Source organism: Cydia strobilella, chromosome 5 (assembly GCF_947568885.1).
Source record: "Cydia strobilella chromosome 5, ilCydStro3.1, whole genome shotgun sequence".
In the NCBI taxonomy this organism is placed as follows: Eukaryota; Metazoa; Arthropoda; class Insecta; order Lepidoptera; family Tortricidae; genus Cydia; species Cydia strobilella.
Window position 1 is genome coordinate 19915395 of NC_086045.1, and position 25445 is coordinate 19940839.

General features: G+C 38.0%; 1 protein-coding gene across 1 annotated transcript in view; it reads right to left on the minus strand.

The window, feature by feature from the left end:
• The window catches only part of LOC134741586 (exosome complex component RRP43-like), a 44334-nt gene extending 19320 nt beyond the window's left edge, over window positions 1-25014 (minus strand). Inside the window, exon 1 of the mRNA XM_063674422.1 lies at window positions 25010-25014. The gene's annotated coding sequence lies outside the window, so the exon portion shown is untranslated. The remainder of the gene's footprint in view (window positions 1-25009) is intronic.
• Window positions 25015-25445: the final 431 nt, after the last annotated feature.

Here is a 25445-nt window from a genome sequence, read left to right on the forward strand (position 1 = left end):
TAATTTCAAGTGTAATTTCAACGCCGGGTGTAGATAGGATATACATATGTATGATGGAATGACATGTGTTACTTTGTACAAATTATTTCCATAAACGAAGTATTCGTACACGCACCTACGTGACATAGCATTCATTGAGATGCAAATATTTGGTATAAAAATGTACAAAGGCCTTTGTATAACTTAACATATGTATGTGGCGTATTATGTAGTAAGTACATAATCCAGTATATATTGGAGTGTTGATACGAATCAATCAATATGTCTAGGCCTTTTAGTTTCTTTTAAAATTAAAAAAAAGGTCCCAAATGCTCTTCCTGTTAACTATATTATTAAAATTTAACCTAAGTAGGTATTGAAATAAAACTATGAAAACGGATTATATCGCGTATATTGAATTTATAATACATCCCGACGTTCCAATCCAAAAACCAATCACTCAATCAAGTTTGATAAGCCTCTGGTTCTTGCCAAGGAGAAGCGTTACATACCCAGAATGCTGCGCGAGGCCATTGAGATTAAGAAATATCCAAACTTTAATAGGGAAGATGGCTTTTCTCTACCACCAGCTTGGGATCCTGTAGTCCACCTGATAAAGGAGCAAGCGAGACATAGACTGTGAGACCGTAGTGTTGGATGATGCTGGACATTCTGATGTTTTGAAAAGATGTGTCCCGCCGAGTTTGTTGCCGGTCCCATATTGGGATACCCTCCTACAATTTAGGAGGGAATTAAATCTTCTCGGGTCCGTGGTGTAGGGTTGGAGCCGGCATAGTTTATTTTTATCGCGTATATATATATATCTTTACTTGAAAAATAATTATAGTGTATAACTAGCCTTATGAACCGATTTTGCATGTACAACCAGCCTTAAAGTTTGTAGTCTATGATTGTTCATTATTTTAGTATGTGGGTATTTTTGCATTTTGTAATTTTTCCTCAGTCACCCGTTGACCACGAACGCTGTAAAGAGTTCGAAACGTCGGGATGTATTATAAATTCAATATACGCGATATAATCCGTTTTCATAGTTTTATTTCATGAGTAACTATCGCGGTAACCGAAGACAATACTAAGTAGGTATTTTCAATCCCTACAAAGAATATGCTAATATATTGGTGTCATTATAAATGTTGATGTAATTAGTTCCCACGGCACCACGCGCTTAATGATATCGTGCGAACGGCGCTGGTATCTGCAAACGTCCCGTGCGTCCTGGAACCTCCGGGTCTCAGTCGCTCTGACGGGAAGAGACCGGATGGGTTGACTATGGTTCCCTGGGAGAGAGGGAAATGTTTAGTGTGGGACGCAACGTGCGTCAGCACTTTCGCGGCGTCGCATATTGGCCGTACTGTGAGAACGGCAGGGGCAGCAGCCGAGTTGGCTGCAGTTCGCAAGCGGGAGAAATATGAGGTCCTGGCGAACTATTTATTTGTCCCTTTTGCAGTGGAAATTACGGGGTGCTGGTGTGCGGAGGCCAAGGCCTTTTTCGGGGAGGTGGGGGAGACGCATGCGGGAGAGAGGTTAGGATCCTCGCTCTGGGTCCTTCCTGATGCAAATATTGTCCATCGCGGTTCAACGTGGCAAAGCGGCGAGCGTGATGGGTACCCTTGCATTGGGGGGGTCGCGGGACGATTTACGGGACGACTTAAATGTGACTTATTATTATTAGTGTTAGTTTCTAGGATAGTATAGTTTAGAGTAAGAGTAATTTGTTATTGTGATGTATAATTGTTTATTTGATTTAATTTTATGTAATTTAGTATAATTTATTAAATTTATATGTAACACGTTTGTAAGGATGTAATAAATCATTAACATATATTAGTTACATAACTACACACTACTAAATTCACATACGTAGTTTGCTTATTCATGTAGAGTTTACACAGTTGAGAATATTAATCTAACAAAGCGTATTCATGAGTTAATTTTATTATAAAACGGAATCGTCTACTAACGGAATGGCCTAGTCTACTTGTTACAATGTTAGCAACGTTTACAGAGCGAAGTACTTAACTAGTTCATATGTGAGAGGTAAGAGTTGGCAAGATTGAACTTTGAAAATGATAAAATTAATTTTGTTATTAGAAGATGTTGATGTCAACTTTTAGCCAGTCTTCTCCGAGACCACGGGGACAACGCCGTCCTCGAAACGTCGGAGGTAAATATAAAACTAAATTTTACGCGATTAAGTCCCGTCGTAGTGAATAATAAGTAAAAATCGTGAAAGCTTAAATCAGTACCTTTATGACTATTTATTATTTAAATATTAACGTAGAAATGTACATAACTGTAAAGTATTATCGTATACGTAACGAGAAGTGTAGAATAGATGAAACATGGAGGAGTAGTAGTTAGTTGAGCGAAGGAGGGGACAGAGAGGCGGCCGGGCATTATCTCTTGCGCTTGACCGAGCTTCGATCACTGCCTCGACGACTCCCAAAGCCTTGTTAAGGCCTAATGACATGGGTTTAATCGAAATTTCCACTTATTTATACCTTTCAACCTACGATGTCTCTCGAAAAGGACACAATATGTTATTTTCGCCAATACGAGCTATTTAAAGTGACGTTGACTTAGTACGTTTATACGTAAGAGATTTACGAGTTTCGCTGCGGAAATCATAGATTAAATGAATCTACTACCTGCCTATACATGTAAGAGACGCTAACGCACAGAGACTAGCTTCAGCTCCGCCGAGTCCGACAATTAAATGGGCACAATTAAACAGCTTAATTCTGTTACAGCAATTAAATGCAGCATATCGTCTGTCTCACATTGAGTCTAATAAACGTGGCATGTGCGTGCGAATGGAGGCGTTGCTTCTGTTAAATTATGGACTATTTCATGTATTGTTCATTTCGGAAACTCAAACAACGGGTGGATTTTTATTTCGGATTAAATTTCTGCGATTCAGCACGTTATGACTTAATCCCTGTAGGCGCTCGTATTGTCGGAGGAGCTTACGTTGCAATACTTGTACCTATATTTCATAGCGGCTTTTTATTTTTACGATACTTTTGCGCTACGCTGCGATTTAAGCGATTACCAAAGTCGATCGCCATGGTTTTCTTTCAAAGTGCAGGGTGGGTTCAGACAGAAGAGTTTTTGAAAAATCGTAGCGCTTTACGCTACCAAAACGATACGAAACGATACGTACGGTTGCCAAAATATATGAATAGCAATTTTGAGGCTTTCCTCTAGTAACTTTTTAACTACTTAATAGTGGATATTACTACTAAAACTCACAGTTGGACATCACTGGAGAAAAGTTGCACGTGACAGGTTCCAATGGAAAATGTTAGAGGAGGCCTATGCCAAGAGGCAGACTGAGCTTCGGGACATAATATAACAAACAAGAGCATGCCTAGTACTCATACAAAGCAGAGAAGCTCAGAATAAAAGGCTTATTATTATAATTATAATAGTGGATATTACTGCAATGTTCTGCCACATGAGTGCAGCACTAGCCTTTTTAGTAAACCATAGAGTAACTTATACATACTGTAGGTTTTTGAAAAGTTTTCAGAGATAATAAAATATGACATTGATGCATCAAGGCGGTTTGTTTACAGAGGACCTACCGGGAAACGCGAATCCGAAATTTCGCTATCTGCCTCTTTATCGCTCAAATATGCAAGAGTGACAGTGATGTTAGATAACGAAATTTCGATTTGATTCAAACTGATAACTTTTTTTGTTAAAACTAACTAAAAATAACAATTCAAAAACAATTATATCCGCTATCCGCGATTCCGAGAACGCGCGGCCGTACGCTGAGTAGGACCTGGCCGCGTAGCCAACATGGCATTCGCTTACGCTCCGTAACGATCAAAACGCAACTGCCACTGTCGTGTCGCACTAACATGGAAGAGTGATAGAGAGACACAAAGCGTTTCGTTGTCGTAGCGATAGCGATTGTCACCTTGACTAGGCCGGTGGTCTTCATTAGCTGTTCTCCTTCCTAAATTGTCGCTGACATATACATATCTAATCCATATCGTATCTAGACATAATATTTGACGTATCTTAAAGTTCGAATTGGGCCGTTGGTTTAATTTATTTATTTATTCACACATTTATTTAAATACACAGCATTACAGTTTACACCAATACACCGAGAAATTAAATTTTTACCAAATTAACAAAACAAGAATACGTAAAAACAAGAAAAAACCTAAAAAACTAAATATTATGTGTATTATCACATACAGGAACTAGTTAGCCTATCATCCATCATCTCACAATACTTCAAGCATTCACGGTACACACATACCCATCCAGACGCAAACAGAACATATTCGGGTGAGGCCGCCAGGAGCGCATTGAGCATTTCATGTATCTGGGGACATAGCGCTTCAGTCGTCGATAGGTATGTCAGGCAAATACGAGTGAGTCGAGTCTTTGCGCAACTTCGCCGAGGGTAGTATGTTTTTTCGAACGTCTTTTCCAGAGAAGTCTCACACGACATCGCTGGCAACATGTAACCTGGAGATGTTGCACCAAATCATTCGACGTCACTGACAACTGGTGTCGCGCGATGATGATAGTTTGCGATCACACCTGACATCGCTGGCAACATGTGTCATAGGAAGTTTGTTTGTTAGTAAATCATATGCTTATCTCAGTCATCACTTATCCCAACTACCTATAATTATGGATTGACGTCACCTTCCTTTACTTCCCAAGTCGATTTAGGCCCTTGGACCTCTATTTAATTTTGCGTAGGTATTAAGAACATACCTTACAAATGTAAGGGACGCAAGGTTGCAAGTTTCACTAGTATTCTGCACTATCGTTGCACTGCACTGCACAGCGTTGGTACCATGTGCTCCGATCACCGGCTAAACCGTATGCTTACTTGAATTTATGGCGATTATTATAAACCAGAATTTAGTAGAGCTCTTCAATATTTACAGAATAACCTTTAGAATATCTGTTTAAAAATTTAAGCTCCTCCCATCAGTTTAGACTCCGGCTGTGTGTTGCTTGTTAGTATCTGAGTAACGGACATTTTCTAGATCTAGGTAGATAGAATATGAAATGTATATGATTAATTGTATTTCTTCGGAGTTATTTTGTTAATACGAACTGATGAACTTTTTAGTATACTAGGTAGAACTGAAAAGTAAAATAAATACTCGATAGAGCGGGGAGCTTACAGACTCACAACCGACTCGAAAAACTGCCAGTATTTAAAGTTTGTTACTAGAGGTTAGAACTATGAACCTCAACCTAACCGAACGGCTGCCAGTAATGTAGGTTGGATTAGGTTAGAATTGTGACCCTCCAAGAATTAGGTCAGGTTAGAACTGCGACTCTTATCCAACTCGCAGGGCTTCCAGTAAAGTAAGTTCAGACTGCGACCCTGAGAGGCAGCAAGAAAAGTAGGTTAGATTAAGTTGAACGTAGAACTGCCACCCGCCACCAACTTCAACGGCTTCCAGTACCAACTGGCTAGCCCAGCCTAAGTGGCTGGTTAGGTTAGGTTACGACCCTCAAAGAAACCAAACAAATTAAAATTTCAGCACTGCGGGCCAATATTTGTAGCAAATATTGCGAGGTCTCTGTTTATATTAGAAAGATATCGATATTCGATACGCATTGTCCCAACTAGTTCACAGATCGCATATGAGTGAAATGATATGAGTAGTGTACGTTCCGGGTCACCTTTCGTTGAGCGCCGTAAAACGAACCGTTCGCAAGTGTGAATGATTGCTCGATCCTTTCCTCTCGTTACGACTAGCTGCCAGTGCTACAGGAGCGACCTACATAAAACTTTCCGATTCCCAGTGCGGGTTAGCAAAACGCACGAATAGATAATTTACTCAATAGTGACCTTCACTGGATTTCAGTAGAAGATATGAGAAGGGGAGGTGCGCTGGGAAGACAATGTCGTACATATTTTAAACGGGCACGCCCCGTTCGCACAAAGGCGTAATTTATAGGGCCGCGCGGAGACGGGCGCCTGAGTTATGTCCCGGCGATAGCGACGAGCTTTTAACTGCCTAATGGAGCGATTTACTCCGACCACCTTGCGCCTACTCCACTGTTTATGAGAAAGCACGCCCGTAACACGTTCAATTGTATAGATAGGGATCATCTTTCACACCGGGGCTCTTGTTAATTTTTGTAGGTTAGTATTACATATTTCTGATGGTTATTTTCTAGCTGTTGACCGACTCCCAGTCGCAAACACTGTCCGGGCGGCGGCAGCGTGGCGGGCGCGAGCGGCGGCGAGGAGAGGAGTGGAAAGTTTTTCAATAAAACATGACCCTCAGAGACATAACATTTCAATGGAGCGCAACGCGATGTTTACGGCCGGCGCGCCGCCGTCCCACCTCTACAAACGTTGCACAACAATCCAGTCTAAAGGTACGAGTATTGATCAAATTCGTACGACAACGAAAAGTACGTACGTACGTAAATACGTTTGACGATATTATACCTTTGGGTTCTATCCAACTTGAGATGTCACTTGAACCAAGCTGACGAATACATAGACAAGTAGGCACAGACATGGGATCAAGAATAGCGTTTTTCTTTAAGATTCCTGCGACTTTCATTTCGTATTCTGGTCTCGAATACAAATAATGGAACAAGTACTAATGAAAATAAAGGTAATTAATTGCGGCAGGTAAACATTAAACGGATTGGAACTCGACTAATAAATGTAATGTAAAAGCGGACCAATGGCGGTTCACACAGAATTAAAATGAGGTAAATATTTATTTTCTCACCATTGTGCCACACGTGGTCCCCCGAGGAAAAAAACAACTGAAATGAGACTTTCCGTGACGAATTGTGACACAGGGAAAGGAGAATGAGTAAGAGCGAAATGACCTAGATACTAGACTTGCCGCCGGCATTTACCTCGCGCAACGCGCATTTATCGTGCTTATACGTTTGAATGAAACGTCTGGTTTCTTCAGATCATTGAGATGTGTTTTGTTTTGTGAGCTTTTGTCGGGCTCTTTGTCGGGTCAAGAGCGATCCTCGCGGATTGCCGCGGGTCGCTGCTGGAATAAACTAACCTATTTCTAGTGCGCGTTTGCACACATTCTTTTTACAGTGCAGCGCTGCCTCGCAATTGTATGCAAAATGTGTGTCATAGCTTTAATATTTAATGCAGCGTTCCCGCTCAGATTCATATCTTCATTATTAAGAAGTATACTTTTTTCTAATGTGAAAAATAAAATAACAGGCGACAATCTTATTTACCTGCTCGTAAAAAAACACTTATTAAACTCTTTTTTTGGGATGACGGTATTAGATAAAAATACAGAATGATCCTATAACTATATTTTATGCGGTCAAGTCCCGGTTAGGCGTAATTTGATTTTGAGAGAAGTCGTGAACATTTTAATCAAGTTCGTAAATCAAAAATCTCCAAATACAAAGAGATACCCAGCTGTCCGAATCAGTCCTCGCCCCTCGTTATTAAACACATGACGTCTGGCAAGTCAGCGTGTGTTAGCATTTCCCACGGACGTCCAGATTGACGTTAATCATACATTTAGCGATGGCTTTAGCCGTATCATCCACATTTGTATAAAACTGCCTGGCGCCTATTTCATTAGGTTTCTTGACAATTGACTTCTGACACTGTCAATAATTTGCAGTCGGTAAGTTTTTTTTTTTTTTTTAATAAACTGATCGGCGATTGGCCCTAGTCACACCTGATGGAAAGTGAAGACAGGGCCTAAGATGGAGCTCACCGAGTAGATGGAGATGGAGTATTGATCTAATGACGGTGCATGGTGTCAATGTTTGCTTGTTGAGCCAGCAATGTACGGTGAATGTCACTATCAGGCGACAATTGTCAGATTCGTGAAACTATGGAGAATGCGAAAGAAACGACTGAAATCCGAAACAAGCATTAAAAGTACGCGACTTAACTTTCCTATTTTGGTATCCATTTTTAAAGTTCCGTACCCAAAGGGTAAAAACGGGACCCTATTACTAAGACTCCGCTGTCCGTCTGTCCGTCCGTCTATACGTCTGTCCGTCTGTCCGTCTGTCTGTCTGTCACCAAGCTGTATCTCATGAACCGTGATAGCTTGACAGTTGAAATTTTCACAGATGATGTATTTCTGTTGCCGCTACAACAACAAATACTAAAAAGTACGGATAGTCTAGTTATCACAGTTCATGAGATACAGCCGGGCGAAAATGAGGATAGAAAATGTTAGAATGGAGAAGCGGTCACGTGAGGACGTGTCCTTTCCTCTTATGTGGAACGGATCCGCAGATGACTTTCGCTCGGCTCGAAAGCCGAAACGTGCTACTACGCGCTACGGCGTAGCACATGTTGCGTAGCTAAATACTAATGGTCCAATTGGTTAGGGCCACTTGCGGTCAAGTCAAGGACTAAAGAAACCGGTATTAAGTAAGCTCTCCGATTACGCTTAGGTTGTTACGGATCTCACGGTCATGTTACACTGGCGTTTTCAACATGTCTACACGCTTGCGAGTAGCCAAACGTTAACCGTGAAGTTCCAAAACAAAAAGTCGTATGTGACTTATTAATCAATAACTATTTTTGGATCAATAATGATAAGTTTGGTGTCATTTGCTTTAATAGGATAGCAAAATGTAAAAAAAATTGATTTTGGTTATCATTTCACAATAAAATCAAGTTTAAATTTTGGTGATTATTAACTATTTTTGGCCGTAAGAATGTTTTTTTCTGACGTAAAATTTTACGATATCTGGTGATCAGGTAAATACCAGCCAATAAATTTATACCACATATAGGTAAATCATAGCTAAGGATTAAATTGTCTAGAAAATTTAATAACTGCCGATGCCGTAGCGGAGGTGGGTTAACGCGAATAAATCCACGGGAAAAAGCCAGCCACTTTCATTATCTCAGGTAGAAACATCCGCAATGTTAATTAAGATAGTTAAGCTAATAAAATTGCATTCGAAGGAAACAATTAGGTTTGATGGTTCACAGGGTGATTGCGTCCCAGAACGAGGTATTTGTGTCAGATCGATCGTCCCGCCCACTGTAGGCAATTACTGCCGATACACGACCGAATATTGTTCCCGATACGCCCGCACTGGGGCCCTATTCAACTCGAGAAAATGACAAAATGTGACGTGAATAGCACATCTCTAATCTACTTTAAAATTTGTATTAGGTGGCGATGTCACGGGCGATCTGATAAATTTTTAAATATGACAGATAAAGAGCGGTATACAAAAAAAACCGGCCAAGTGCGAGTCGGACTCGCGCACGAAGGGTTCCATACCATTACGCAAAAAACGGCAAAAATATCACGATTGTTGTATGGAAGGCCCACTTAAATATTTATTTTATTTTGTTTTTAGTATTTGTTGTTATAGCGGCAATAGAAATACATCGTCTGTAAAAATTTCAACTGTCTAGCTATCACCGTCTTGAAGTTTGAATTACAAACCAATCTGCAAACTTATGATACGGGACTACTGAAAAAGGCACCAGACAAAGAAACACTAAATACGCAATGTTGAGTCTATTCAAGACGTGATATAGCTATTTCATAAAATTATACCCGTAATATCATGTAATAAAGCGCTGCTCAGGCAAACAAGACTGGGTTCTAGTGATTTAATAAAAAATCACATCCCACCTCTGCTTTGTAAGAAAAACTGCATAAAATATTAATTTGTATAAACAAGCCATGTACCTACAGCAGTTGGGTACAGTTCTCTATTGTGGACATACCTACTTATCTTAATGGATAAAAAAGTGACATACATGTGAGAGTGATACAGTGAGATACATTAATTACTAGTATTTAGTGTTTGAACCAAAAAGTTTGTATAACGTATTATAAACCGTCGTTGCTTTTGTTTCATTACCTATTTACATCGTTACAATTAATTATGAATGTACCTACTACATTAGCAGTTGTTCTTTCATTCCTTGTATTTAAAAACAACGAGGTTATATTCTAATTTCGTTGGAAACCGGATATGACTGTGCATATCCTAAAATGACCCGTTATTAGTTGGCGTTATTTAATTACAGTTTGCCAGAACCTGTACTAATAACTGCACAGCGATATTACATTTCCCGGCCGGTGACGGTGGCACCTGTTTTAGTATATTACCATGTATTATTCTCAAATTGCATACTTGACGGTATATAATTTTAATTTGTCATGCTCTGAAAGTGGGTCGTTGTTGTTCTAAAAAGTATGCAGAAAATGGTACGTTTCTGCCCTAAGTTACTTTCTAAATTTTTTCCTTTTTTTACGAAAAGCAATTAAAATTTTGATTTTAAGTGAATTTGTTGTAAAATTTCCATTCCATTGGTTAACAATCTACTCTTGCACCAATCTCTCACACTACTTGTATGGTGAATCAAAAAGCCTAGAATGTGCGTCCTGGCGATAGTAAGTAAGCCATTTTAATTCATACATAAATACGTATTTATGTTAAACCTATCTTCACTGAAGTCGGATTTTGATTTCACATTTAAATAGGTTGGGCTTACTTTCAACGGGTAGTGCCAATATATACAATAACTCAATTATATATACAATTAATTCAATATATTGAAAACGCAAAAGAATTATACACTCAAATGATATACAAGGTGGGAAAAATTATTGGGCTCTGGAGGGAAAGTGCCTTAAAACCTTAAGTAAGCTCATTTTACTTAAAGGAAACATTGTTTTATTTTTAAAAAGAAACTAAACTGCAATCAATGATTTTTTTGAACTGGGTACGAAATTCAGAGAAGTGGTCATAATTACCAAAGCCAAATATAAACCTTATACAGACGTTTTGAACGCGCTCAAGTTTATTTAGCTGGGTCTCTGTAATATCAAGGTAGGTAAATATTGGCATACCTAAACCAATATAGGGAGAAGAAGTGATTAAGCAAGTGCAGTTTTGGTGGCGATTCAAAATTAAATCTAAATATATTTATCAAATAGTTTCATAAGCGACAAAACAGTAACTTACTTCTTTTATGTAGTCGTAAACATGAACTATTCATAGTAAATGAAATGAAACAGATTTAACTTTGTTGCTACGCTACATTGAAGTGTGACATGGTACGTTACGTTCCTAAAAAAAAGAAGGCACTAGATAAGTTTTGTTTCGGTCTGTATGCCTAACGAAATAATCCGGCGGACGGCGGGCCTGCAGCCTTAACGATCTCTGGCCCCGTGGAGCGCCCTCAACGGGCTACTTCTCGCTCATGCACTTTTCAAGTACGCACTGTTTATGCTCCAGTTCAGTCCAGAAACTTCCATTCAGCCAGTGATCGCTCGAATTTGAATATCGAATGCTCGGCTTTATTGAACGTTCAGTGCAAGCTGCTCTGTCGGGAATATTCATTCGCTAGGAAAGCATTATTACCAACATAAGCAAGAAATATTTAACACTTATATTTATAGTTTGGCAAGCCATTTCCGTCAGTAGAAAAAGGCGGCAATTCAAAAAAATTAGGTGCGAAGGATTGTCTTGTCCTCCCATAGTTCATTAGAATTTCGCACCTTTTTCTGCTGACAAAGTGGGTTTCCCAGAGTACTTGTAGTTACTATAGTGTTCAGTTTTACTTAAGGGGAAGATTTGTTGCCTTAGTGTGCCATAACATAATGGCCAAAGTACTGACTAGCGCTCGCTCGTGACGATGCTCAAGTTATAAAGAGCACTCGTCGCTTGTAGCCTCCTGCAAGACAGAGGAAGTGCAATGTTTATGCATAAGGCGGTGCAGGCCTCGTATTATTGCTTGGCATTTTACATAAGGGCATTCATGATGTTCAGCCCAGTACTCACATTTTTATATTAAAGGGAGTAAGGCATCCATTTTTACGTTGAGACTCTTTTTGTGATATTAAAAATCGGCCAAGCGCATGTCGGGCAATGCTTAGTGTAGGGTTCCGTAGTTACCATTTAACCAGAATAGGCTCAACGGGGGCTATTAGTAAGTATCATGATATACATGACAAGCATAAGGGAGCACCTTCGCAGCACTTTGTACGTCTTTTTACTAAGATAAAAAAGACTTTGCAATAATTCAAAAACGGCTGGACCGATTATGTTCGCCATAGTTTTTATTGAAAGTATTTATTAAGCCCGGAAAGGTGGGCCAAAATGGTTACTGAGTGGAACCCACGGAGCACCATAGACGGTGCAGGCCGGGGTTCAGGCAGACCAAAAAGGAGATGGCGGGACGACTTGGACGCATTCTACCCCAAATGGTGGGAAAATGCCGATGACAGGGTCGAGTGGAGAAAACGAGGGGAGGCCTTTGCCCAGCAGTGGGACACCAAAGAAGGCAAATAAAAAAAAAATTAAGCATTTGTTTTACGATTTTTATCATATTTTTCGGACCCATGGTTCAAGTTAAATTTTTCTTTCGGAGCGATTATTTCCGAAAATATTCACTTTCAAAAATTGGTTATGAGACCCTTATTCGTTTTTAAAGATTTATCCAACGATACCCCAAACCATTAGGTTAAAGAAAAAAATAAATTAAAAAAAAACCTTTCGTATGTTTCGTGTGTTTCGTATGTCGGCGGTGTTTTGTATGTTTAATGAATTGTAATTCAATTGACATCGACCTAATTATATGAATATTAATGACTTTTTACGTGTAAAATTTGTAATTTTATGATTAATGGAGTATGAATACGAATATGGGACGTACCCTAATGTTTTTTTCGTAGTTTTTATTTTACCGTTCTGTCGCCATGCATGACTTAATGTATTCATGCCAAATTACAGCTTTCTAGCAATTCTAGCACTTAAGATCACGGAGCAAAGCCGCGAACGGACAGACAGACGGATATGGCGAAACTATAAGGGTTTCTAATTGACTACGGAACCCTAAAAATTGATAACTTTCTCTTTTTATTATTATGTAACAAATATGAACAACATGTTACTTCATGTTATGTTTGATTTACGTTTATTACACAAAATTAATGGACTTAATGGTACCAATAAATTAATTTAAGTTTACGTGGTTAGGTCCCTTTAAATAAAAATACAATATCGTAGTCAATACTCAATAATTAATGGTACCCATAAATTAATTTAAGTTTACGTGGTTAGGTCCCTTTAAATAAAAATACAATATCGTAGTCAATACTCAATAATTAATGGTACCCATAAATTAATCTAAGTTTACGTGGTTAGGTCCCTTTAAATAAAAATACAATTTCATAGTCAATACTCAATAACTAGGTATTTATAAAGTTGGCATACATGCTTATTCACTCTTCTGCTTACGGTTCGTTTCATTACGTTTTAGTTTTGATTGTGTATTTGTTTCCTTGCGAATAAGTTCATAACATAAGTAAATGAAAGTCACACAAAAAAGATGACTTCGCTTTCCCATAATATGCAGTAGTTTTTGACCTAATTTTGACTAATTAACAACAAAAGATAATCCAGTAGCTGTTATATTTACCCAATTCCCGAGCTAGATTAAAATATCAAACAGTTAAAAGTTCAATTGCGCATTTCGGGCCGATTGAATGACGCAAATTTCGGCCCGCAATCACATCGGGGAAGATTAATGACTCATTCTGTTGTTGAATAGAAGTGACTGCGATGCTAATTCCGCTCAGCGGCGCTGTTCCTATTGGTCGGGGAGCCCAAGAGGGGATTTTTGTAGTTACTCGATCAGGTAAGATTAAGATATGAGTGATATCTTCCTACCCCGTGGAGTCTACCTTTACCAATTTTAGCCGTCTATGTTGAGTAGTTGGTGGCGGGTTCAACAAATCGTTAAGCAAATTGTGATTTGGTCATTTTAGCCCAAATTAATGCTATAATTGTCCTATTATTAAATCTTACAATTATTTGTACGCATTTCCTTAATCTGACGGTTTCAATGTGAAAATCGGGCGTCGAAATTGTGGTCATCAGATTAAGGAAATGCGTACAAATAAGTGTTATATTCAGTTATAGAAAGGAGGAAATACGGCCAGCCTTCTGGGCATCTTGCCCGTTGACGGCGATTTAGGCCATATTTTTTACCTTTAGGTTAAGTTTTATTATGTTTGTTTTTGTTAATTGTTATAAGAAAAATAAATATAGTTATAGAAAAATTATAGCATTAACTTAGACCAAAACGACCAAATCCACAATCTACTCAACGATTTTTTTAACCCTCCACCAACCCCCCGAAACCCCCGAAATTTCAAAAAAATCTGTAGACGCTTTCCTGCTCGCTGGAAAAGAAAACTTTATATAACCTTTTCTCTACGACGCTCGAGTAACTACACATTTAGCATCGCCGGCTCCCCAGCTATATAGTATAGGGCGTTGACCGAGTAGGTAAATCGGGAGAACCAGCACAAAAGAGTGTAGATATTTTTTGTCAAAAGTAATTCTACCTAAATTAGTAAACTAAATACGTTTTCAATACTAAATATTGAAAAGTTATTTAATAAGTCGATCAATGTAAATAGGAATTTGCAGGCATAATAAATAAATATCTTGGTATTAGGATCAGCTTGTCCTCATCCAAGAAAAACAACTCTGCGAACTTGATTGGATTATACTGGACGTGCTGGACAATCTTACACAAAACTAGACGTGCTGGACAATCTTACACAAAACTGGACATGCTGGACAATCTTACACAAAACTGGACGTGCTGGACAATCTTACACAAAACTGGACGTGCTGGACAATCTTACACAAATCAATCTAGTCCAATAAGAGCCACTTGCACTATATATGGGTTAGATACTAGCAGTGCGATTCGGGAAATGAATTAGAGATTTACTAGATATGAAATAGTAAAGATACGTGACGTCCCACGGGTAAAGGTAGAAACGGGAGTTGGAAGGGGCAGACCTCCGCGGACTTTCTCTGATCAGATCGGGGAAATCCTGAAGAAAGGCCAGGTCAAGAGCACCCTAAATCGGCGAGCCTGTATTAGGAATGTTATGAAAGTGAACGAAGCGAAAGAGGTATGTCAGGATCGTAGCAAGTGGAAGTCCGTGGTCTCTGCCTACCCTTCCGGGAAATAGGCGTGATTATATGTATGTATGTTTATAAACAAGTATTTAGATATATATTCAGATAGACTGTGTCACGCAAAATAGGCGTCAGTCGTCGAGTTGCGGAAAATCGCCCGAAATACAATACAATACACAATACAGATAGACTCGACCGGGTCACTTTATACTTGTATAGAAATATTTATAGAGAAACAGTATAAATATTTTCTTAAAAATAACAGGTTGCCTGGAAATGTATTGCTGAGTTGATATCGAATGTTCTGTTATTATTTCAGTCCAGTGATTTGAGTGAAGGGAAATAAATGAAACTATGACGCCGATTCGAACTTTACAAACCTGATTTGTATTTGATATCATTTTTGCATGACTCGCTCGCACATCTTGCTCTTTTTAAAAGGCCGAAAGGGTAAAAACGGGACCCTATTACTAAGACGACGCTGTCTGTCTGTCCGTCTGTCACCAGGCTGTGATAGCTAGACAGTTGAAATTTTCACAGATGATGTATTTCTGTTGCCGCTATAGCAACATATAATATAAATATTTAAAGGGGCATTTTTTTGCGTAATGATACGGAACCCTTCGTGCGCGAGTCCGACTCCCACTTGACCCGTTTTTATTTTATATGCGAGCGAGATGGATTAAAATATGACAATACCAAAGGGCGACTCGACGAAATGCTGCCACTTCGAAATGCTGCCTGACATTATTAGACATTACTATCGTATTTACCAAATATTGCCTTTTTTACCTACGAAATATTGTGAGTACGAATGCTGGGAACTATACACGCGATTGAGCAAATATTTCATCAACTTGTTGCCACAAAAGACATGGGGGAATCATTGTATTATCGATAACGTCCTTTAACCTAGAGGCGCGCCAGAAAAAGTTTCACAGAGGTCTGATTCGAATGGAAACACAATAGGTTGATATAGAGTGGCAATATATACATATATATACTATAGCTGAAGTACTAGCTTTTAAAGCTTAGATTACTCGGGTTTGGGGGCTTCGGTCCGCTTCTTTTTAGGGTTTCCGTACCCAAAGGGTAAAAACGGGACCCTATTACAAAGACTCCGCTGTCCGTCCGTCTGTCTGTCTGTCCGTCTGTCACCAGGCTGTATCTCATGAACCGTGATAGCTAGACAGTTGAAATTTTCACAGATGATTTATTTCTATTGCCGATATAATAACAAATACTAAAAACAGAATAAAATAAATATTTAAGTGAGGCTCCCATACAACAAACGTGATTTTTTTGCCGTTTTTGGCGGAATGGTACGGAACCCTTCGTTTGCGAGTCCAACTCGCACTTGGCCGGTTTTTTACTTTGCTAAGTCACACGATGGATAGACACTTCGAAACCGACGTTCGAGGCACTTGGCAGTGCCATCCTTGAACCGGAGACAGCTCCTGACACAATCGCTCTTGACTCATGACAGTGTCGCCTTCTGACGGATCTTGGACACCGAGACTCCTGATACTCCGTCTCCGACATTCGAAATACATGGCTGTGTCATCCTTGGGCGACATCGACACTTGAAAATGCCACTCAAGACACTAAAGATAAAGATAGAGGTATATTACAATGCGCTTATGAACGTCAAATAAAGCTACGCCGGCTCTAAGCCTACACCTCTGCCTCGAGAAAATTTAAATCCCCTCTCAATTCGAGGAGGGTATCCCAATATGGGACCGGCAACAAACTCGGCGGGACACATCTTTTCAAAACACTACATCTTATAATTAACTTGCATTTGGTAAGGTCACGCTCTAACGGGCGACACTTGACACTGACATTTCTGAAACTTCGACACCGACACTACTTGGTGTCAGTGTCAGGTGACTGTGTGTCAAGTACCAACATCGTTACTGATGTGATGTCACGATCAAACTGAAAGACAAATCGGAACTGCGACGACCGTGAGGTTCAGATAGTAATAACAAATTGATATCAAGAAATGACTATCTGAATAGAGTTCCGTACCTCTATCAACCTCATTATCAGAAAAACGACGATGGCGTCACATCCTATCATTGTTTCGAGTCAAATTGGGCCGTAAAATGTGCGAACATTTCGAGTGCGGTAAATGCTTTGAATAGTGAGGTTCGTATAGCCGCAGGCCCGGCTAATCGCGGCATATTTACAGACCCAGGGGAGACGTCATCTGATAACGTTAAAACCCGGTTATACTAATAGCTGTCCACTCGCAGCATGCGCGGGCTTGCTATAAAGTTTTACTTTACACAATACATATATGTAGTTTTGATGTATGGTGTGGTAAAAGTTGACGGAAATATGTTGTAACAAATTAGTAATTAGGTATTTGTCTACTGTGCCAATTCTGATGTACAGCCAGCAAGACTATTTAAGTGCTAAGCTAATAGTATTGCTGACTGTACATTTAAACTAGTTCAAACTACGTCAAGATTACTTTACAAATTGAAATCGCAAGAAATCTTAATCATTGTTAAATGGATATGACATATTTACCTCGTGTTCTATATTGAAGATTCCTCACATATCACCTACTTATTATAGTTAGTTTACCTACCTATGTATTTACATAAGAATATCTCATTTGGCAGTAGAACTTTACTAATAAAAAACCTTTTAATTTCTCATGCTCTGAAAGTGGGTAGTTGTATTAGTTATTGTTCTAAAAAGTGTGCAATAAATGATACGTTGATTTAAACTTTCACGATTTTTACTCATTATTATTTATCTCCACGGGACTTAATCGCGTAAAGTAGTTAAATTTAAAACTACTTTACGCGATTAAGTCCCGTGGAGATAAATAATAATAAATGATACGTTTCTGCTCTAGAGCACTGCATTTTCTTTGTACGTTTTTTTCTTTTTTTTTTATAGATAAGCAATAAAAATGTTGGGTTTAATTGGGTCTATCGTACAATTTCCATTCTGATAATCATTATTTTTAACTAAATTGTTAATTAAAGGTACCCTTTAAAAACAAATACCTACTAAAGTTTTTTTTAGTGCACATGTAATTTAATTTTCTCGTATTCGAAATTAAAAGCAGTGTTTAACTTGGGTGAAAGGCACAATTTCAGTCTAACTCTATACAAACTACATATAAAACTACCTCGATAGAAAAGGGTGCCTTTCATCCCTTTCAACCACCTACTATTGAAAAATATCTAATATTTTATTGGAGTTTATTGTAGTATTATAGTTTTATTTTCACGTTTATTTGTGTCATCAAAATAATATTTAGATGTCTTAGATAGTAGCCGATAAATGATTCCTATCGTAAATCTCAAGTTAAAATATATAAGGTACTAAAACTTAAATACCGCAGTGGTTCCAGGCCTGGCGCCCTCGACGAGCCTTAAATGATGATAACGTGAAGGCACAACATTAGGACAATAAAGTGAACCTTTTGCCTATAACAATCATAATGTACGAACCCTTTCAGCTTAACAACTTGGGACTGTTTCGTCGTTACCGACCGGTGTGGTTCGATAATGTCAACACCATAAAATATAATTTAAAAGCAAATGTGGACGGTACATTATTTAGCACCTCACAAACAACAAATTCGACCATAATTTGTTTTCATTATACTTTTAATGACTTTGTTCCATGGACGTATCGGGCATTTTAGGGCATTTTACTTAAAAGTGTATAATTTACTTTTTTGAAAATCTATCAACTTTCAGGTTATTTCTACTCTGAATCACGAGGACTATCGATTTAAAAGAAAAAGAATGTCCCAAAAATGTCAGTTTTGTAACATATTTTCACATAGGTACATTTTGTATGGACCGTTACAAAACTGACACCCAAAATTTGTTTGAAAAACTGGGGACACTTCTTACGGAACCCTTATGGATTCGTCATGTCTGTCTGTCTGTCCATCCGTATGTCACAGCCACTTTTTTCCGAAACTATAAGAACTATACTGTTGAAACTTGGTAAGTAGATGTATTCTGTGAACCGCATTAAGAATTTCACACAAAAATAAATAAATAAAAGAACCGGCAAAGTGCGAATCGGACTCGCGCACCGAGGGTTCCGTAATATATTGTTATAGTATTTGTTGTTATAGCGGCCACAGAAATACATCATCTGTGAAAATTTAAACTGTCTAGCTATCACGGTTCATGCGATACAGCCTGGTGACAGACAGACGGACAGCGGAGTCTTAGTAATTGGGTCCCGTTTTTACCCTAAAAAACATTTTGGGGGTTCCCCATACCATGAACTGAAACTCAAAAACTTTTTTTTCATTAAACCCATACGTGTGGGGTATCTATGTATGGATAGGTCTTCAAAAATGATATTGAGGTTTCTAATATCCTTTTTTTCTAAACTGAATAGTTTGCGCGAGACACACTTCCAAAGTGGTAAAATGTGTGTGCCCCCCCCCCTGTAACTTTTAAAATAAGATAATGATAAAACTAAAAAAAATATATGATGTACATTACCATGCAAACTTTCACCGAAAATTGGTTTAAACGAGATCTAGTAAGTAGTTTTTTAAATACGTCATAAATCGTAAACCGCAATTTACCTTTCACTCACGTTTCACATAAAAAATACGTTGTTTAAATTGTGTAATGTACAGAACCCTCGGTGCGTGAGTCCGATTCGCACTTGGCCGGTTTTTTTTCTTTGTCTCATTTGATAGTACTTGTGATTCTGAGTCTATATAACCCAAAAGTTGATGGTTTTTCAAAAAAAAGTAGACGGGACTATTTTTCCTGAAAACCCCCTTTATTGTCACAATAATTGCGCTCGAAACTTTTTTAATAATAATCATAATCATTTATTTCGTAAATGCACACAAAACATTACACGTCAGAAACAGTTAAAAAAAGGAAAATACATTTTCTATCATTAAAATAAATAACAATAAAGAAAATTCATTTTAAATAAATTAAACAATACAACGAACTGAATGATTTCACTGGATTTCCATAAGTTCCATAACATTAAAAAGTTATATTTCTACGGAATGAAACTTACGCGAAACTGTGTGTAGATGGCGCCCTGGCGCCACTACCACAATCTGACTTAAGGGTCTATTGCGAAACAAGAAATCGAAATGACGTTATCTAACATCTCTGTCACTTGCATATTCGAGCGATAAAGAGGCAGATAGCGAAATTTCAGATTCGCGTTTCCCGGTAGGTCCTCTGTGAACAAACCACCTTGATGCATCAATGTCATATTTTATTATCTCTGAAAACTTGTCCAAAACCTGTTAAGTATATAGGTATATATGTATAAGTAACTCTATGGTTTACTCAAAAGGCTAGTGCTGCACTCTGGTGTCAGAACATTGCAGTAATATCCCCTATTTATCGAATGTGCGAATTTCAGAAATTATGATAATCATAATGGGTGGTGTCAAATATTTTACAGAGCTTAAGGGAAGAATTTCCGTATGAGCTCCACCTTGATGCATCAATGTCATATTTTATTATCTCTGAAAACTTGTCCAAAACCTGTTAAGTATATAGGTATATATGTATAAGTAACTCTATGGTTTACTCAAAAGGCTAGTGCTGCACTCTGGTGTCAGAACATTGCAGTAATATCCCCTATTTATCGAATGTGCGAATTTCAGAAATTATGATAATCATAATGGGTGGTGTCAAATATTTTACAGAGCTTAAGGGAAGAATTTCCGTATGAGCTCAACAAAGTTTTGCTTAAATGATGTAAGTTGCGCGCTCGCTTGATGTTGGAAATTAATGCCACACACGAAAGTGAGAATTTCACATACTTACTTGGATAACTCGCGGCCATTATGGCCATTTCTAATAGCCTGTTTCGTTATATCTAAGTTAGTGTGATCGTAGCCCACCAACTGGAAATGTGCCAATTTTACACTGGATGATACAAAAGGAATTATCCGAGGTAGGTACAGCTGGTTTGATAGTGCACGCCGTTGTATGGAACATTGCACTTTGTGACTATGCGCTGAAACTTGACACAGTTGATTCTTACCTGGTTTCGAGTAGATTCAGACCGGGAGCCATCGGCGCATTTAGTGGGGGGAGGAGGGCGAAGATCGACGCTGCCGTGCTTCAATTGAAGCAAAATTTCTATAAAACTATACATATTAGGGCATTCGTTATATCGTTTTCGATAAGGAATCAATTTTTATGACAAAAACAATGCACTTTCTAACAAAAAAAAGAATAAAATAGAAACGACTAAAACACGTATTTTTGTTTTATTTTTTATAATTACCTTTTTTTAAAGTAAGTATAACAGAAATCTCAAAACAAAAAATATAGTCGTAAAGCTACACTTATTTCGTTTTCAAAAATATATCCATAATCCATAACTAATATTGAAAATGCGAAAGTGTGTCTGTCTGTCTGTATGTCTGTCTATGTATGTCTGTCTGTCTGTTACCTCTTCACCCTTAAACAGCTGTACCGATTTTGTTGAAATTTGGTATACAGATAGTTTGAGTCCCGGGGAAGGACATAGAGTACTTTTTATCCTAGAAGTCATAGGGGATAGTCATAGACATAGGGGGATTAAGGGAGTGAGAAGGGGGGTGGAAATTTGTATGGGGAATCAAAAACAGCTGAACCGATTAAGATGAAATTAGGTATGGACATAGTTAGAGTCCTGGGGAAGGACATAGGATAGGTTTTACCCCAGAAATCAACCCTAAAGGGGGTGAAAATGGGGGTGGAAATTTGTATGGGACCCAATAAAACCGATTTGAATGAAATTTGATATGGAGATAGTCTCAATTGTTGGGAAGGGTGTAGAATAGTTTTTATTCCCGAAGTCCTCCTCTTCTCTACTCTTCTCCACTCTTCTAACACTCACTCAGTGTGCCGGGTAGTGTATGGTGGAGGCAGCTCAAGACCTGGAGGGCTGCTGGATGCAACGAGTCAGCGGTAACATTCGCTCAACGCGGCGCTGGTAGTGTATGATGGAGGCAGCTCAAGACATGGAACGCCTGGAGTGCTGCTGGGTGCAAAGGGTCAGGGGTAAAAAAAACGGTGTAGTGCACTATCAATCCAGCTAGTAGGTATTGTTTAATTTCAGAGAATTGTAAAATGAATCTGTACCTATCTGGATTTCTGTAGAAGAAATGCAATCGCCAGGCAATATTCATTCATATTTAAATCGGTCCGTAATATCTCATGATAATGTGAAGGGGCTATAAAAATATCAAATACAGGTCGGACGTGCGGGCTTTAGCGGGGCCGGGCGGGTGCGTGCTGTCACCGGCGAAATTAAAATATCGTATCATAAATCCCCGCCGACGCGACGTGGCCACCGATATCCGTAAGGTACGCGCGTGTAGAAGGGTTGCGCCTTGTCTTAAGGGTTGGTTGGTGGTGGTCATTTCACTTTAAAGTTAAGTCTTTGTCAATAGAGGTGACTGCAGGGTGTCATCTATTTATTGGGCATTAGCATGTCGAGCACTTATTATACAATTAGTCTATGGCGATTGAAGTGACCTACATATATTATTGTTCAGAAGATAAATGATTAATTACTATATCTAAATATGTAACTTTGGCTTCTCTTAGGTGATAATTTAATTAACTTTACTACTATAGGTACAAATAATACATCATTCTGTTCTGTTTTTAATTTAATTTAATTTATTTAATTGTAATTATGCTTTGTTACATTGTAATGTGTGGACCTATGTTGTCTTTTATAAACGGATTTATTTATTTATTTATCATATACGGATAACGGTTACAAATGTTAACATAGTTCTTGGTTCGACCTTATCTAAACATTCAGATAACATAAAAAATATTAATTTAGAAGTTTTAGTCAAGCAGGCTTAAGTCGGGATATATATTATGAGAATGTATTCCATAACTACATAATAAATTTCAAGTAGAATAATAAATGTACCTTAATCCATCACGTGTCTAACAGAAATTAATAAAGCAGGGCAGAGCGTAGGTACTTTTCGTAGGTTAACTTAAGAAAAGTAGGTCATCTTGATCAGTTACGGAGAGACAAGGTAAATTACTTCAAATTGACTTATTTGCGACGAAGTATTTGGCGGATTATCGTTGTATTTGATTATTTGTGAATAAATTAAATTGGAATAAAAAAATACTTCGTTGAAAATGTCTAAATTCCGTGGCACTCTTGATATCCGAACTTTGATTGCGTTGTGTCTGTACACAACGCAATCAAAGTTCGGATATCAAGAGTGCCACAAAAACAGCATAAATATCATGAAATACGTAAGTGGATAATATAAATAACTAGTAAAATGAAGCAAATTAAACAACGGCTACAGATAATCTATGATGATTATAATCATAAGGATCTACTTTAAATGTATGTACCTACTTAAGTAATTAAAATTGTTATGAACTAGAACTACCTATTAGGGCCACTTGCACCATGTACTAACCCGGGGTTAACCGGTTAAACCTGGAGTTACCATGGTTACCAATACAATTTGACACTAGGTTAACGGTTTATCAGCTTAACCCCGGGTTAGTGGAATGGTGCAAGTCGGCCATAGGAAGCCAAAAACAATTATAGGTACCCATAATTATGACTTTTATTTTAGTGTTATTTTTAACATATTTGTAGTTTTAGTTTATTAAGTTTATTTAAATAAGTTAGTTTATATTTATGTTATTTGAGTTAATTAACGCTCAATTAAATGACATTATGCCTCTGGTTTATAGCCGTGTATTTAGATTATAACTAAATAAATACAGTTAATCACGGCATATTTACCGGTAAACATAGTAAACCTAACTACGAAAAAATATACAATTTATAGCCAACCACACCGCTCTAGTTGGTTCGCACACCAATATTTTTATTATTTTTCATCGAATGCGAAATAAGGGCTTTTAGATGGAACATGTGAAAATGTCCTCTAAATAATTGGTAGTTTAGTTTTTAGGGTTCCGTACCAGAAAGGTAACTCTGTCCGTCGGTGTCTGTCACATCGCTAAATATCTCGAGAACTACTTACGCTATAGATTTGAAACTGAATAGTTACAACAATATTATTTAACTCGGGTTATAATAAATCATTGAATAGCAATGAACAAGTCTAACCCAAACGCATTGAAAGCCCCGTATTATTTTTTTACGTAGCATTAACATTATCATAAATATTACAGGAAAAATATAATCACACATATTCTTGATATATTTTTTTAGTTAACATAAAACTTTTTCGAATTTCCTTATGCTTATTTTTATTATACTTGAAATGTCAAAGAGTTTAAAGACACCTTTCGTGTAGGGTTAGAGCCGGCGTAGCTTTATTTGACGTTCATAAGCGCATTGTAATGTAATATGCCTACTTGAATAATAAACTATCTTTATCTCTTTATCTTTCAAATAAAAGAAAAAAAATGTTGAAATCGGTTAGAACTAGGCAAGTGTTATTTTAAACGTGAAACTTCAGTGAAATTATGACGTATAAATAACACTTGCACCGCGTGTGCTAACAAAATCGTTGCAGACTTCTTGGTCTAACCACAGAATGAGTATTAGTATTATCATACAGAACGGCCACGCACCGCCCCGCCCCGACTCGAATTACCTCGCCCCGCGACAGTAGATTGACGGCCGTTTGCCGGCCGCTCAGTATTATTTTTAAGCAACTTACTCCCACTATGACGTATGACGCGTGTACAGACGTGCCGTTCACACATAGTGATTTTTGATGTATAGCGTGTCCGCCCTGTGGTCTAACTCTCACATGATACGGAATTATCCCTGAAAAACCAAAATAAATAAATAGGCAGGTACATTAGGTCGAGCAAATTAGTATACCTACTTCTGGTCAAAAATCGTTTGTTAGTTGAGTGAAATAATTGAAAATTTCTACGGAACACTCGGTGCGAGAGTTAAACGAACTCGCACTTGACCGGTTTTCTAAACAGTCTACACCTCACAGTTTTTTACACGTATTTCCAATTCACTTTGCCTTAAATAAAACCTCAAATACGCTTTAGAATGCAATCCTTTTAAAGGACGCCAATATTATACTGACGGCTGTAGCTATGAATGTGCTGTGGTGAAAATGTGTGGGTATTCACGAGCTTGAAAAGCCAATATTTAAATCACATCAATGTTTTAAAAATATGTAAGGCTTTTGTTATTCACTTAGTGACTAGTAATACGAGGGGAGGTACAAATATTCGCGGAATGAAGTATTTGCAAATCAAACAAAAACAATAGAAGTATTTTCACTAGACTTATATTGACCGGGATATAGACCGTGATTACCTTTTGTATTGTTTTTGAGCTCCCGATATTTCGACGCAGGGAAATCACGGTAATCACGGTCTGTATCCCGGCCAATATAAGTCTAGTGAAACTAACCGTGAATCATTTAAAACTATAATAGAAGTATTTTTCTATTTCAACATATTTACCCTCGATTTAATTGCATTTTTCAGATCGAGTAATGTAGACCATCAAAAAATATTTGCCCTCAAAATGACCCGAAA